The following is a 17,461-nucleotide window of genomic DNA, read 5'->3' as shown; positions in this document are numbered from 1 at the left end:
TAAAACCTGTGCTTAAATTAGTGTTACAGACACTAAAGCTTCTGTGGTTCAATGTGTAACAGCAGTCTGGCGAGGAAGGAGCGGCTGGCAGGTCCAGCGAGCGTGTGGTGTGGGGGTTAGCCGAATAACCCGAAGCCAGTCAGTTAAATCCAATAACAGACCTTTATTTGCTGTCAGCAACATTACACCTTGTAAGCCAGGTCTCCACGGCTGTACTCGTCCGTGCATACATGCGCGGAGATTGGTATCGCCGGCGCCAGCTTGTCACAGCAGTAAGGTTTCTTTTTGAGAGAAAAGAACATGAGCAGCATGGAATGGCTGCCGCTAACAACACACACCCACCAGGAGACTCCCACAGCTATTACAATATCAGGGCAACACCCCCCCCTGTGGTGCTATAACCCAAAAGGGTTGTTACATCACCCCCCCCCCCCGGCAATTAGAAGGCTGTCCTCAGCCGGACCCAGGTGACCCTCCTCCTGCTACCCCCTTTCACTATACATAGCTACTTTAGGTAGTAAGCAGGTTGTGGAGGAATTGTTAGACACCCTTACCTTACAGCATTGGTACAGTCAATAAACAAAATTAGTGCTTGAAGCAAACAATACAGAACATGCAGTATTACTGCCTATTCATCTTCCAGAGATGGTCATAGACAAGGGAAACAGTCAAACATACAACACAACTGGTCGCTCAAATCAGTACAACAGAAAACCAAACTAAAAGCCTCTCATGGGCTGCGATGACAAGAGTTCAGTGGAACAGAACAAGTAACCATCCCTTATGAACAGAACAATCACATTACATACATCTTGCATGAAACCAACCCTCAGTCAACCTCAAGTTTGTCCGTATGATAACGGCTAGTCCACCTGGTACCCGTCCAACCAGCGGTCATTAAGGGGCACCGGCGGGGTTTATTGGGGAGATGGCTGCTCTCCCGGGTCTCCTGTAGCTCCATGATCCAAACACTCCAGCAGGCTCTTTTGTAGCTCCAGCGAATCCTGTAAGCAATCTCGTGGCTTCTCGACCTCTCCTTCCAAGTTTTCCACTTCAAGGTTGAGGTCAAGAGGTGTAGAGTGAGGGATGATGTACTTTGTCAGGCCGGGCGCTTCAGCATCCGGGTCGCAGCCATCTTCCTCACTCCCCGTGTCTGCATGGGACGCCATTTTAAAAGTGTGGAAACTATTCTCTCCCACAAAAGTTATGGCGAAGTGAAAAGAGCGTTCACACACAGCACCTAAGCGTTAATATCAGTCAGAGAGCGTCCGTGCACACTCTGATGCTTCAGTGTTTCACACAAGACAACACGTCCCTCTGAATGAATACTGAGTCAAAGTCACTGTAGCTTTAGCATTAGCTTTAGCGCCGCCGATGTCGTAACGGTCCAATAGCACTGCGTTGGCGGTCCGACGGACCGTGCAGTTACTCACAGAGTACTCTCCTTCAGAAGGCGAGCGTGTCAAGCGATGGCTCGGTGCTCTTCCGTGCCTGCGAATATCGTTGAAATCGCGGGGAGTCAGCTCCTTCACGGCGTCCTATCGGCCTGGCCTGACGAAGAGGGAAAAAAAACACGCCACCTCAGCCGAAGTGTCAATCGTTGAAAAACACGGGAAAAATATCTGAGCCCACCGTCTGTCGGTCCGGATGACGATGAAGATCCAGAGAACAATGTTCGGGCGCCACTTTGTAACAGCAGTCTGGCGAGGAAGGACCGGCTAGCAGGTCCAGCGAGCGTGTGGTGTGTAGGTGTTAGCCGAATAACCCGAAGCCAGTCAGTTAAATCCAATAACAGACCTTTATTTGCTGTTAGCAACATTACACCTTGTAAGCCAGGTCTCCACAGCTGTACTCGTCCGTGCATACATGCGCGGAGATTGGTATCGCCGGCGCCAGCTTGTCACAACAGTAAGGTTTCTTTTTGAGAGAAAAGAACATGAGCAGCATGGAATTGCTGCCGCTAACAACACACACCCACTAGGAGACTCCCACAGCTATTACAATATTAGGGCAACCCCCCCCCTAGTGGTGCTATAACCCAAAAGGGTTAAAATGGCCTGCATTTGTATAGCGCTTTACTTAGTCCCTAAGGACCCCAAAGCGCTTCACACTACATTCAGTCATTCACACACTGGTGATGGGAAGCTACATTGCAGCCACAGCTGCCCTGGGGCGCACTGACAGAGGCGAGGCTGCCGGACACTGGCGCCACCGGGCCCTCTGACCACCACCAGTAGGCAAACATAGTTAGTATCTTGCCCAAGGACATTTGGCATGCAGCCTGGAGCAGCCTGGGATTGAACCACCAATCTTCTGGTTAGTGGCGGACCTGCTCTGCCACCTGAGCTACAGCCACCCCGTTGTTACAAACGGCTATGAAAAAGCAACTATATAATATAAACTAAAAATATGGCATCACCCTAGAGACCAGCGCCCCTCAAAAATGTTTCTATATATTCACTATTGTAATGGGTGGCTCTGAAGTGTAGTAGTTAACACATTTGCCTAATAAGCAAAAGATCTGGTCATTCGCACAGACACACGACTCCTTTTGATGTTGCATCAGAAAGGATTTCTTCCTCTTCTTTTTCCTGCTTCCTTTAGTAGTTTCCAGATCATCTGCCTCCACCTCATTCCATCCCTCGGATCCTCTTCTGTCACACCACCTCTACCAGTCATAGTCCCTACATTTTAAGTTCCTACTCTCACCTCCACACTCCTACCTTCTCTCTCTCTCTGCCTCCAAACATGCCTTCCCCTTTTCCTCTTCCTTTGTCTTCAGCCAACAGTAGCACAGTTTCTACAGACTCCCTGTTGGCCAACAAGTAGTTTTATATTCATTATTGTAATAAATAAAAAACATCACATTAACTTCATATGAATATGCTATTTAAATCATACCATTATTGTTTTCATTACAAGGTTTTCTTCTTCTTTTTTAAGTGACAGTTTTAGATATGAATAAAAGCCCAATTTTACTCTATAGACTACTATGACCTCTTCTAATGTATTGGTGCTTTATGGCCATTTATTCTTTTTATTCCCTGTGAGCGAAAGAGCAAATTACTCCACTCTTAGGTCTGAGCATTCCAGCATCCAGGATGTCAAAGGTCTGTCCCGAGACAAGAGTGAAGTCAAACCTCTGGAGCAGTTTGGCCATCACCACTTTAGCCTCCATCTAAAAATCACAACAGCGCCCACAGAGATGAGTCTGTGTGTGTAAAGGTGAGTGGGTCTTCATGTTGACTTATACTGTCATCCTCACCTGAGCAAAGTTCTTTCCCAGACACGAGCGAGGACCGAGGGCAAAGGGGTAGTAGCAGTAATAAGGCCTTGTTGAACAGACAAGAGACAGCCTCAGTTACTGTGAACCATTTAACTGATTTAGTCTGAGATAATAACTGGTGTACAAACATTAGACTAAAACATGTCAGCATGGTGACACAGTGTGTTCCTTACTTGGGAGCATCTGGGTGAAATCTGTCTGGATCAAATCTCAGTGGATCCTTGAAGAATCTCTCCAGTCTCCCACATGTATAGGAGCTGAACTAGACATCAGAACAGTTTATTTATTCATCTTGATTCCAGGTAACTGTCTTGTAAGTTTTGTTTTGTTTTGTTTAACTAATTGATGCCACTGATCTTTATGGTTATATAAAACAGAAGTTTATTTTCTGCTTTGAAGCTAGAAACACACACAAAAAAAATCTATGACTCACTACAGCAACAAACCCTCCAGGTATGTGGACACCATCAATGACCATGTCTTCAGCAATATCACGAGATGTGGCCGGAGTTACGGGATAAATTCACAGAGTCTCTTTTAGCACCTGGGGGAAGATCACAACGTTTATGGTGCATCTTGTTTTGTAAAAAAAAGAAAAGAAAAAAGACTGAGAGACTAAGTTCACTGTTGATGCCGTCTGTCATTGTTAGTTGACTAATTTTGAATCCATGGGTGAACATGAGATTACAAATCACACTAAAAACATTACCACTATTTTCAAATAGTCACATGTACCTGTGACAGGTAGACCAACTTGCCCAGGTCATCGTAGCTTATTTCACGTTTCATCCCAATAACATCGTCCACTTCTTTCTTCGCTCTGAGAAATGAGAAAACTCCATAAGAAACCAAAGTTCACTTGTTCTAATGGAAACTGATGTCTGCTATATTTTGACTTTTTACTTCTCCAGTATATCAGGATGTCTTCCAAGTTCCATGATGCAAAAAGCCAGCTGACTGGCTGTTGTTTCTTGGCCTGAAATAGCACAAATGTTTTAAAATTGAATCTCTATTACCACCTTAATATGAATGTACAATCACTTAAATAATTGTACTCTTAATCTTTTCTTCTTTCTACACCAAAAGAGTGGATCATAAAATAATCAGTTGACATGAAACTCAATAAAATGTTACAACATACACTATATAAAAACAACGCTGTTTTTCAAGTTTCAAGTTTAGCATTTCCTCCATTGCTTAGCAGTTTTGAAACCAGACGTCACAATCAAAAGACAGATCTGACGGTGAACCCAAGAACACTGCACACTCACATAAGAGCAGCAAGCCATTATTTAGATTCTTTGTGTATGCTAATCGGGACCATAATTTACAAAATGAAAAATTACAAAACAATATTGTCATTATGTTTATTTTGACCTTAGTAATAAGTTAAGGTCAAAGAGCAAAGAAGCAGAAGGAAATTTCACATACACGTTTAAACAAACAGACAATTTGAAAGAATGCAGGTTTAGGACACTTTTGTATGGGTTTCACTTTTATATACAGTGTATAATAATACACAGATCATCTGGTCTGTAGTTTATGTCTATGTGAGTTAAACAGGTGATTAACTATGTTATTACACTTGACAGTAAATATAACTGTATAAATGTTTAAATTGAAAATAGTGACTTTGCTGGGTTCCTGGCAAGGGGAACTTTTTTTGTTTCCTTTTTGAAATATTGACCTTTTAACACACTTTATGCTTGTGGTGTGGCAAAAAGAACCCACAACTTATTTTGGATTTTGTTTTCATCCATCTATTTTCTCAACAGCTCATCCAATTTCAGTGTCACATTGTGCTATCACTGCAGAGAGACCAGTCAGCTTAAAGTTAGGAGCTGGGACTCAAAAGAGGTAAAAACACCAGGACTTTGTATCTGTTTGGATTTAAAACAGTCTTTGATGAAGGGGGCTTCATATGTGGACGAATATGCTGTGGCAGTTAAGTCTTGCAGTGTGAGAGGAAGCACAACCTCCAACTTATTTTGTAACATTTCACAAATCCATCCAACTACCCATCTACTTTGTTAACCACTTATCCAATTCAGTATCACAGGCTGCTGGAGACATGAAATAACAGAGACTCACCGGCAATGAAGAATGTCACGAAATTGTCCAGCATAAACTCCTCATCTTCTTCAGTCATGATTTCCTCTGAAACAATAAGAAAATTGACACATAAATTAATATTTGGCTTCTTTCTCTTTTTTTCATTTGTTACACGTCAGATGTTACAATGTCTTCTGTGTTAACGTCTCTATCAGTCATCTATTTATATTCTGCAAAGCTTCCAAAGTGTCCATTTTCAAGCAAATCACAGAGCCAGCCTTCCTGATCAGTTTATTTAGTTTGCTGGTGTCATCGGCATGATGTCGCTTCTTCAGCATCAGCATGCAGACCACAACAAAGAACACTCCACTCGCCACAACTAAAAACTCAGTGTATTTGTTTACTCTTGTGTGTACTATTCACAGCAATTTAAAATCAATGCTCAAGGCTTACTGAGTCTATTCAAATGTGAAATTTAGGGACTTCAACCTTGGTTGGCAGTTTTGATGATTTGTGTCAGGATGTCCTTGGGGACCTCGTCACCGTTTTCAATGGCGGCCTTTCTCTCAGCGATCCACTGAGATCCAGTTTTGCGCAGCAGGCGGCACGTTTCCCTCACCTCATTAATGTATCCTCTGTTCTTTGGATTAAACTGGAATGGCAGATTGAAGAAGTTAACATTCCATGCAACAAGACTTGCAGTACATACTTTCTTCTTCTTTGGCTCTCGGAGGAGGCGGATGCCTCTTTCCCCCTCTCCCTCCCTTATCTTCCCTACTGATGCTTCTATGTGTTTGTCTAGTCTCGTCTAACTCTAACCCTCAAAGACTTTCTCGGTCTTGTTCTCTAAAACCTAAAGAATTATGGATCGAAGAACAAGAAGCGGCTACAGCTGTTCAAAATCCCATAAGGCTGGCCAACATGATAGACGATTGGCAGGCCTGTGAGTACTCAGACTGTGTTTTGAACGCAATATGGATAAGATCTTGGATAAGAACAACGGGAATTGAGATAATTGGTGACCAGTGATGGACATTAGACCAACTGTAAAAATTGGATGCAGTTGTTCGCACTAAACCCAAACATTCACCATCTTCACTCATGTGGCCCCCCTGGTGTCAGCTGAAGGCCTGCCAAGGTCGAAGCTGACTGGAACAACAAATTCTTCCTATGATAACAGTATTGTTGTCAGAACTCTTTGTACCTCATTCAAGGCCACCTGGGTCCACTGGAGACTGTTGACCTTTGCTTAACCGGGCGTGGCGACACTTTCTCTCAGCTGAACACGGGATACACACACACACATGCACACCCACGAAACATGTACACTGATACTGATACGCCCTCACTATCACCCTCCCTCCCCCGAATCCAACGCCTTCTCCCATGCTTACCTCCCATCCAATGTGGACACCGGAACAGCTGGAGGCGCAATCGAAGATTGCAGCGGACCCAGATCGGCTGTACACACTGGAATACTCTCCCATGTTGCTTGTCTGTGTTTTATTGTGTTATGGTGTGTTGATATCTGTGCATTCCTGGATTATCCTTTTGTGTTACACATTTCAATGTTTTTTTTTTCCCTTGCTACCTAGCCTGACCTGTCTCCCCAATGTGATGTTTGTGTATTGTATGTACGGTCGGCAAGGTCTGTCATCTTGGTTGTGGGCAACTGCAACTGACAAATAAAGGCTATCTCATCTCTCTCATCACAAAACACTGAAGTAATACCTCGAAAAAGTTGTCTCTAATGTAGTGAGCCATCCCTTTCAAACATGTCTCAATGGCTTTAGGGAACTGTGAAGTGTTCTTCAGCAGGTCCAAGTCCACCCCGAAAGCAACCTGAGATTTATCAAGGAAAAACACAAACATGAGGAAATATTATTTGGATAAAGACTGCTGTAAAAGCTGTAAAACTGACTGTAATATAGAACCTTAGTAATAACATCCAGGGTAACATAGTTGACAAGCTGGAGCATATTAGCTTCTGTTTTACTGTCGGCAACATCTGCAAGTTTATCCATCAGTTTCTCTGCCCTCTCACTGAAGGTTCCCATCAGACCTCTCAGATACCTGGAAGTAATGATAACTTTAGACGGAGGAGCCAGAACCTGCCAACAAACTACCACAGAAATTTGTGATAACTGTGAAACTCACAGGCTGCTGAACGCAGGGTCCATGATCCGGTTTGTACCACTGCTCATGATCCCGTGCTGTTACCAGGCCATTGCCTAAGAGCCTTCAAAGAAGACAGTTGAGAAAATACGTTATTTTATTCCTCGGAGTTTTAGTTACTGTTAGTTTTGCTTACTGTTGGCATTCAGGTTGCATCTAATCTAAATGTTCCTATCTGAGCCTTCTGTCCTCCTATAACAGGGGTCGGCAACCCTGGGCATGCAAAGGGTTAACTGATGGCACGACCATAGCTGGACTGGCCATCAGCCCACCGGGCAAGTGATTTTTCGTTTTTATGTGCCGATGTTTTTTTTTTGTTTGTTTGTTTTTTTGTAACTGTATAAACAATGAAAGGTGGTGGATTGGCCAGATGCTGGCGTAAAAACAACTCAGTTGTTTGGTGGTGGCTATGGCGGAGCTTCCACTTAGGCCAGCAAGTGGATGAAGGAAAGGTGAAGCAGGAGGAGGAGAGACCCGAGGCGGCCGCTGAGTGTCAGGTGAACTGAACTTCAGATAAGAAGTTGTGACCTGCAGTCTATCTGGGTCAGATATAAACCAAGTTTAGGTGGAGTTTATTTTCGTTGTGCTGACTTTTTACAGTCAGTCACAATAACTCGTACTGCGTACTGCCTAGCATAACGGAGTTTCTATACAGCTGGGTGGGTGCTATGATGTTACTGATAGTGAACTTTATTTTATTCATAAGGTTAGTTAGTAGAGTTGCCAACCGTCCTGTATTAAACGGAATTGTCCCGTATTTAGAGAAAATATTACGCATTTCGTTTTGAGCTGAAAAGGAACACAGTTTGTCCCGTATGTAGTGAAGTAGATTTTGGGGTAGGATTTTACGTGATGTCCACGAATGCAGCACTAACATCCACGCCTTTCCAGCTGATAATTTGAGGCCCTATAAGAAACAACTGCACTTCATTACCACACGGAGGCATTTGGCAGGCTTTTTCCATCCAAGGTGACCAAGAGCATTACATGGTTAAGCATTGCAGAGAGGTTTGCTTTCTTCAGGAAATCCGCTCATTTTAGTATAGCCCTTTAGAGAGTGGTAAGTGGGACTCTTGCGTTTGCTGTAATGTGGCATATGGTAGGGTGGACCTTGACGACTGTTTCCCTCTTTTGTTACAGGATTGTGCCATACTGCTGCTGTCTTGTTCTGTTTTGTTTTGTTTTGTTGTGTCTTGTTGTGGCCTGTTGTCATCTTACAAACATTTATGGACTGGCCTTGATGGGACTCCTGGTTTTATGGTCTTTTACTTGGAATTGCTTGATATATTTTAATCTTGCTTTTATAAAGAACTGTATCTTAGGGTGTATTTGTTTTATTTATATCTCTTTTACTAATTTGTTTTATGCTTTGTTTTGATGCTTTAGTGGAGGTGCGGCTGCTTGTTGAGGGGCTAGGCACATGAGGTGGAATCCCCTCCCCGACGCATGAGAGTGTACACACCGGGCATACGTAGACTGCACCCTTTAGGTTTCAGTGTGAGTGACAGTGAGGTTTGCAGTGGAACTACATGGGTGAGTAATTGGTGGCACCCTTGGGCACTCCTCTCTGTAGGTTGCCTCCTCAAGTGGCCGGTCTCTGTTTAGTTATTTTTATCAAGCTGTTATTGTTCTAGGGTAGCATCGTGGCAGCGAGCCTGGTCATTTTAATTATTGTTTGTTAATAAAGTGTTTTAATTAACCGTCTTGCAGTCTCAGCCCTGCTACCTTAGGAACTTTTCTGATTTTTCAGTTCTATGCTTTTAGTAGTTCTTAATAAATTTTGATTTGTAAAATTGATCTGCCTCACCTCTGCTGTTAATAACGAGCCTGTGATTCTTCATAGCTAGTGTAACATCTACATTGGCTATAGAAATCTTTCCTGGGGTGTAACTCTCTCCCCAGGTGGCGTTGTCAACATCCACGTACTTCAACTAGAATGGAAAAAGACACAAAGCTGGAGCTATTCTGTGTCTTTGCTGCACAGCTGCCGCCTCTTCTCTCATTCTCTCCCCCTCCCTCTCCTGTTGCTACTTCAATCATGAAACTGATCAATGATCTGCTGATCAGCATTTCTGACACAAGTCCAGTCTCTATTGTTTATCTCCCACTTTATGCCTGAAAGAGGAAACCAGCGGATGTTGTGCTAAACAACAGCAGCACGTTTAAGCTTGATCAGCTGTTGTTAGAATTTATTTAATATTAATTTCTAGTATCAGCTGATGTTTGCTGGAGCCACAGCTGTAAAAGCTGCTGGTCATGATGTCGGTTTGGATATGTGGTGAGAGGGAAACATGAAGATGAAACCAGGAGATGTTCTTACTGAATCATCAGAGCTGTGATGGAGAAACGGGATTACCTTTTAGGTGACATGAATGAGTTGAAGTTATGAACGGTTTCTGAGAGACAAATAACACCAGGATCCTTTGTAGCTGACAGCAAAGTTTTGCCAGGAGGGCCAGGTAGGGCGTTACCAGGGTAATAATAATAATAATAATAATAATATAAAAAAAACGTTATTCATCAAGGACACTTAAAAACCAAGGGTATGCCAAGGTGCTTAACAAGATAATAGAAATAGGACCAAAGCAAGTACTAGGTATGCAAGCAGATAGCTGTCACTGATACATAGGAAAGCAACAGATACAGAACAAACAAGGAATTAAATGAGCATAAAAGTGCATAATATAAAATCATAAAATAAATCTTAACTAGAGGGAAAGGCAAGATTGAATAAGTGGTTTTTTAGTCGTGATTTAAACAGTGCAGCAGAATCAGATGCTCGGACATCAAGAGGAAGGGTATTCCACAGTACCGGGGCAGCCAGAGCAAACGCACGGTCACCCCGGGACTTCAGCTGAGATCTAGGTTGCGTCAGAAGTAGTTGAGTGGCAGATCTCAAGCCACATACTCCTGCTAGAACACTTAGAAGTTCACTAAGATAACTCGGCGCTAATTTATTAATAGTTTTGAATGTAAGGAGTAATATTTTAAATTGAATACGGTACTTTATGGGCAGCCAGTGCAAGCTAGCTAGAACAGGAGTAATAGGGCAAAATTTCCTGGTACCAGTCAAGAGGCGGGCTGAAGAAGAAGAGGTAAGACCGTAGTACAAGGAGTTACAATAATCCAACCTGGAGGTCACAAAAGCGTGAATAAGCTTCTCCAGGTCCTCATGTGGAACATAATGCCTAGCCTTAGAGATAAGGTGCAGTTGGTGGAAGCTAGATCTCACGACAGCAGACACTTGCTTATTGAGATTGAGCGAGCTATCCAGCAGTACACCCAAGTTACTGACATAGTCACAGGAAGAGCTAGCAAAGGAACCCAGGGCAGCACAAAGTTGGGCACGAGGGATTTTACTGTTGAACACCACAATCTCAGTCTTCTTATCGTTTAAAACGAGAGAATTACTCAGGAACCATTCTTTGACCTCCCGCATGCATTCTTGAAAGTAGTGCAGGGACACAGCAAGGTCGTCAGTAAGCTCAAAATAGATCTGTATGTCATCGGCGTAACAGTGGAAGGGGATATTGTATTTTTCAAAGATTGTGCCTAGAGGGAGCAAATACAATGAGAAAAGAATAGGGCCTAAAACTGATCCTTGAGGTACACCGCAACAGACCGGTGCAGAGGAAGAGGAGAAGGTGCCCAAGTTAACTGAAAAGGATCTATCAGCGAGGTATGATTTAAACCAGTCGAGGGCAGTGCCTCTAATACCCACAGTGTGCTCAAGTCTTAATAATAAGATGTTATGGTCCACCATATCAAAAGCCGAAGAGAGGTCCAGTAAAACTAGGACCATAGAGCGTCCAGTATCAGTAATTACAAGAATATCATTAAGAACTCTAACCAACGCCGTTTCAGTACTATGCAATGGCTTAAAAGCAGATTGAAATTTCTCAGCAATATTGTTCGTCTCCATTTTAGCAGCACTTTGGAAATACTTTTCTTTCTTATTCTCATTTAAAATGTAAGATTCAGATAATTATTTATTAAAAACTAGACAACCAAAGTTTGTATCTGATGTAAAATCTATAGAAATCATACATATACCAACAAGACAGTGTACATCACTGTCACAACAGCATTTGTTTTCATTCAAAGGCTTTATGGCTTTTCCTATAATACCTGGTGGGCCGGTCTCTAGTCAAAATGCCCGGGGACAATTTTTTATATTTTTTTATTTTTTTGTAGCAGTCCAGCCCTGGCCACGACACGCAGTGATTTAATCTGAGAAGGTGCATTAAAAAAAAAAAGGTCGGCCAGCGGTGCACATCGCAAATTAGCTCGCATAGATACAGTTGTGTCCCTTCTTAATGACGGTATCTTAACAACCCCAGTTTTTACAAGCGACGTTGAAATTTTCACATTCCGAAACTTCAAATGCCTCAGGGAGCTGTCCGCTCAGCACAGCATCAGCACCACAGAAATACACAGATACATCCGTAGACTCGAGACAGAATTCAAAATGGGTTTTCGGGACTTTCAGGTGTATGGACCAATGTTTTCTTTTCTGATCAAACCAGAAAGCTTTAATGAACAGCTGGGTGTGTCTCGCATTAACTGGCTGGACACAAAGGACATCGAAATTTAATTTAATTTATTTAGGACAGTGCATGTTAATGAACATAAATGTAAAAAAATTACATAAATGTAAACATACCAGATTATAGCCAAGGGCTAATTTCCATCTGTTGTCCATAAAACATAAAAAAAGAGACATAATTCATAAAAAATTCATAATTCATTCATAATAAAAACTCCATCACCAAACTCACACATACACACCATTCTATTCCCAAATAAAACATTAAAACTATACAACTTATACATGATCACACACTTGATTTGTCCATAACCAGTTTTTAACCTGTGCCTTAAACAAGTTGAATGTCGAGCATTCTCTGATGGATTGAGGAAGACTGTTCCACAGATGGCCACCCTGGACAGAAAGGACGTTCTGCCCAAATGCTGTCCGTCTGTGTGGTATAAACAAGTCTCCTCGGGTTGTAGCTCGAGTGGTCCTGTCTGAGCTTTCTTTACCCCTAATGAACTCCTTTAGTGGTGGTGAAGCAAGGGAGTGTAAGACTTTATATATTAAAAACACTCTTTTAAGTTTCACTAAGTTATTGAAGTTCAGTAATTAATGTTTTTTTTAACACATGACAGTGGTGGTGGGAAGTCAGTTTTTTGTCAAGTAGTTTTAAACTTCTTTTATAAATGTTTTCAATAGTTTTAAGTGTTGTTGGACAAGCAAGTGACCAGGACGTCAAACAATAGTCTATATGAGAGATGATCATTGAGTAAAAATACATTTTTGCAACATTCATGTTTAAATTACTACATATATAATTAAAATTTCGATTATTAAATTTAAGTACCTGGGACACTTTATTTATGTGACTCTTGAAGGATAATGTTGGGTCTAGAATGACCCCAAGATATTTAAATTCTGGAGCTAATTCAAGCTCTTGTTACGGTTTGGAGGAGGACTCAAGCGCAGGACTCCAGTTCTGATGCTCACAAGAAAGGTTTATTTACAATGCACCAGGTGTATATACAAGAATGTGCAGGGGGTGCTATATACAGCTGAGTGAGGGGAGAAGGGGTCTCCAGGGAAGTCCAGGGGAAAGCACGCGTTCTTCAGAATATCCACTCACACGATCACAAGCTCTCACTCCGACACTGCCACACGGGAAACACACGGGGGGGAAATCCAGGGAGCTCTGTAGACAAGGAGACAGGGTTAAGTACGACGCACACAGGAAAACACTCTTAACTGACTTGCTGTAGCTTGGCTTCACTAACGCGTGGTAGACAACGATCCAGCGGCGAACAGCAGTCGCCTCCTGGCTTAAGTACCGATCACCTTAATGAGACCCAGGTGTCTCATCTCCCGAGGGCGTGGGCCGAGGGCGTGAACCCACAGTGAGTTCCGCCCCGGCGAGAGAGAAGAGGAGAGAGAAAGGAAGAGAGAGAAACAGAGAGAGTGCTGATCAGCGTGCAGCTGATCCGCCTGGCCGTGACAGCTCTACTCCATCCAGGAATATGTTTGATTGCTTCAAGTTTAAGGGGCGTTTTGAAAAATACATGCAGACAGTTTTTGAGGTGTTCAACATTAGGCATGAGTCCTCCAGCCAGCTATGCATTAATGCTAAAGCAGCTGTAAGATCTTTTGCCACCTGCTGGACACTTTTGGCTTGCGTATATATAACTGCATCATCCGCATACATTTGAGCAAATATATTTGGACAGACTTCAGGTAAGTTATCGATAAAAAGAGAGAACAATAAGGGCCCAAGAACAGATCCTTGAGGAACCCCTGTATCACAGTCTAAATATGGAGATTTAACCCCGTCCAACACCACACACTGTTTCCTGTGTGAGAGATATCAGGCAAACCACTGAAGAGCCTGACTGGAGATATTAAACTGAGTCAATCTGGACAACAATATCTGATGGTTTACAGAGTTGAAAGCCTTCTTCAGATCTAAAAATACCACTCCAACACAGGGACTCTTGTCCAGCAAGCTCTTCAAGTTCTCCACTAACATACACAGGGCAGTGTCTGTGGAGTGATGTGCCCGAAAGCCAAACTGCAATGGATGTAATGAGGGTTGGGTGTTTTCTAGGTGAGCAGTGAGGAGTTTAACCACCCACTTCTCAGCTATTTTAGATATGACCGGGAGTATGCTTATGGGGCGATAATTAGACATGTCAGTCTTCACACCTGCTTTGAAAATTGGTGTAACTGCAGCAATTTTCCAATCTGTTGGAACAATGGAATGTTCGAAAGACATATTCAAAACATGAGTGGTTGGACGTTCAAGCAAATCCATATGTTCCTTTAGGAAATTTGTGTTAATACCATATACATCAAGTGCTTTTGATTGTTTTAAACCTGTAATTAGTTTAGCAACTTCAGTGTCTGAAATATGAGTGATGGTGAACAAATTTTGACCAACATCATTCACATTATCAGAGCATACGACTGAGTCAAAGCTCTGACTGATCTCCTTAACAGATGAGATAAAGAAAGTGTTTAAGTTACTGGCAATAGATAGAGGCTCTCTAACAATAGAGTTATTTACATAAAGTTCAATTGTATTTTTGTTTTTGTGTGAATGACGGCCAAGTAATTTATTTAGGTGTTGCCAGATAATTTTTACCATTACCTTTGGCTCTTTCAATTATATTTATAAAGAAATTTGCTTTGGCCTGTCTCAAACTTCTTGTTACTTTGTTCCGCATTGAAGTAAATCTCTGTCTATCCAGAGTTAGACCTGTTTTCAGGAACTGTTTTAGTAATTGATCTCTTGTTTTCATTAGATTCTTGCATTCTTTGTTTAACCAGGGCAGATTAGATGTTGTCTTTATTTTTTGTCGACCTCTAATGGAGTATGTTGATATAACATAACATTGACAATGTCAGTGAAGTGACTGCTACAGAATTGTGGATCATCACTACACAATAAAGGCTCCCAGTTAACTGATGCTAATGCTTCTGCTACATTTTGTCGCTGACTTCTTGGTATAAATTCATAAAAGGATCTCCTATTAGATGAACTATGAAAGTGATTCTTAACCCGTGATTTTATAAGTTTTCTAGAGAATAATATAAAATTGTGGTCTGAAATACCAGTGATAAAATTATAAAACTTAATAATTCGCTCGGGCTTATTACTGAAAACCAGATCTATTTTAGTTTTAGAGTGTCTCGTTATTCTTGTGGGTTGTTCAATGTGTTGAGTAAAGTTTAAAGTCTCCATTATGTCCTTGAGTGTTTTTCAGTCCTTTTCACAGTCCCAGTTGACATTAAAATCTCCCATTACAATTATTTCATTAGACTTATTATTTATAGTATGACATTTAAAAAATATAAACAGGGCAATATAAACAGATCAACGTAAATGACATTTCTGGGGAAAGAGTGATTTTTAATAGAAATATGTTCTATTTCAACATCTATTGGTGAACTAAGTAAAGAGCAATCCAGGTGTTTTTTTACATACACAAGTATTCCTCCTCCTCTTGTTCCAATTCTATCCTTTCTGAATACTGTGTACTCTGGAAAGACAACCGCAGGCTCAGGAGAAGAACTTGTGAGCCAAGATTCAGACATACCCAAAATAGAAATATTGGAATTGCTTAGAATATGTTCCAGTTGTTCATGCTTTGGTAACATACTACGAATGTTAATGTGTCCACATAGAAGCCCCTTCGGTTTATTTTTAGTGTCCCAGATTACTTTAGCCTGATTAAATGTCTTGCAGATCTTTGTTCCTCTGTAACTTTTAATAGCAGGATTTCTTGTCCTTTTGTTGACAATGCTATGAGCATTTAATGATGAGAAACACTTTACCAGAGACTGTAGTTGAGGTACAGCAGGTGGGGGGCCCAGGCAGCCCAGATTGGAGGCCCAGGCAGCCCAGATTGGAGGCCTGGACAACAGGGGCGTAAACACTATTAGTTGCAGATGTAGCCTTATTAACTGGGAGGGTGGTTGGAGCACAGTTAGTTGAGGTGGAAAGCAACGCAGAGATAGCTGTGCCCATAGGCTAACTTGGCTAATTAGTTGTAGCCAGTCCAAATCACTGATGTTTGAAATATGTCCAGGATTTAGTTCTATATCACCAGCCAAAAGTAACATCAGAACAAGTTTCAGAATCTCCAGGGACAATTGTGGTGTATTTAATTGTTCATGTTTAACTGGGGGTGGTCTAGCATGACCAAAATCCAAGAATCTTGTGAACAAAACATGTTGACTCCATTTGGCTGGGAAAGTGGTATAGTTATCCAGCTTTCTTGGACATGTCAAACTCCACAGAAGATAAAAATGCATAAAAACAAAAAGACAAGTTGATGTCAAGATCCAGGGGTTTTTAGATGTTTTTTTTTTTTTTTTTGGCAAAAGCACAGGACCTGCCAAGCTATGTGTCTGCACCCTAGCAGCCATCTTGAAAAACACCAAGGTTCAATCCCAGTTTAGAAATACTGTTTCTAAACTGAAAAGCTCGACTCTGTGGGGGTCTGTGCAGTATTCCCCTGGTATTCCACTGGTATGCCCTGGTATCTCTTAGCTTGGTTCCCCCTAGCTGGCCCTTAGCTCTCCCCTTGGTTGGTCTCCCTTCCCCAGCTTATCGCCTCGAAAAATAGGCTTCTGCGCCGGTCGGACCACGCTGTGCGGCTGCCGGCTAGCTAGTAGCTCGGCTACAGTGAGCAAACACAGCAGGAACACGGCTTCAGCGTTCAAGCATACGCTGTCGCCTGGGCACTGTGCAGCTCGGCTGCGAAGTATGTAAACACAGAGGGGATACGGCTTCAGCATTCCAAGCGTTCGCTGTTGGCCTGCTTAACACTGTGGGGAATGAACAGTGGAGAATTAGGCTACGGTTCATGCCGGCTAATCGTTAGTCGGCCTACGAGTAGCATTCCAGCCGGTTAGCCTGTCTGGCGTGTCGCCCGCAGCTCGCGGGTTAACGCGGCCAGCAGGGCTCCGCTCATTCTTGGCTACATTGGGGAAATGTGTCAGAGTTCCAAGCATATGCCTTTACCTGTCAGCACTGTGACACAGGAGCTAATAAACAGTGAAAGGGGAATTCAGGTTGCGGCTAGTGCCGGTGTTCTGACAAAACGTCCTACCCATCAAGCTGCCCTACTTGTTGTTACTGCGTATGCGCACAATTCAAAACGGCCATGTTTCCGGTGTAAATAGTACACGCCAATTATTTCATCCTACCCCGATCTTGTGCCGATCTCGTTGCTTTCGAAAAAAGGTTTGTATTATAAGTTTTACTTCTTTATTACAGATGATAATTTTTTACCTTAAGCTGCTCACTCGAAGTCATATTTCAAGTGTTTATTTTGTGCTTTTAAACTTCTGCAAACCTTCTCAATTTATTTTAGTCCTCCTGCAGTTACTGGACACCACGCTCCGTTATGTTGAAT

At 42.3% G+C, this 17,461-nt stretch overlaps 1 pseudogene; it reads right to left on the bottom strand.

Moving 5' to 3' along the window:
• Positions 1–3,004: 3,004 nt before the first annotated feature.
• On the bottom strand, positions 3,005–17,057 carry LOC134643526 (cholesterol 24-hydroxylase-like; annotated as a pseudogene).
• Positions 17,058–17,461: the final 404 nt, after the last annotated feature.

The sequence above is a fragment of the Pelmatolapia mariae genome, linkage group LG15 (assembly GCF_036321145.2).
Source record: "Pelmatolapia mariae isolate MD_Pm_ZW linkage group LG15, Pm_UMD_F_2, whole genome shotgun sequence".
In the NCBI taxonomy this organism is placed as follows: Eukaryota; Metazoa; Chordata; class Actinopteri; order Cichliformes; family Cichlidae; genus Pelmatolapia; species Pelmatolapia mariae.
This window is presented reverse-complemented; position numbering and strand designations above follow the sequence as displayed.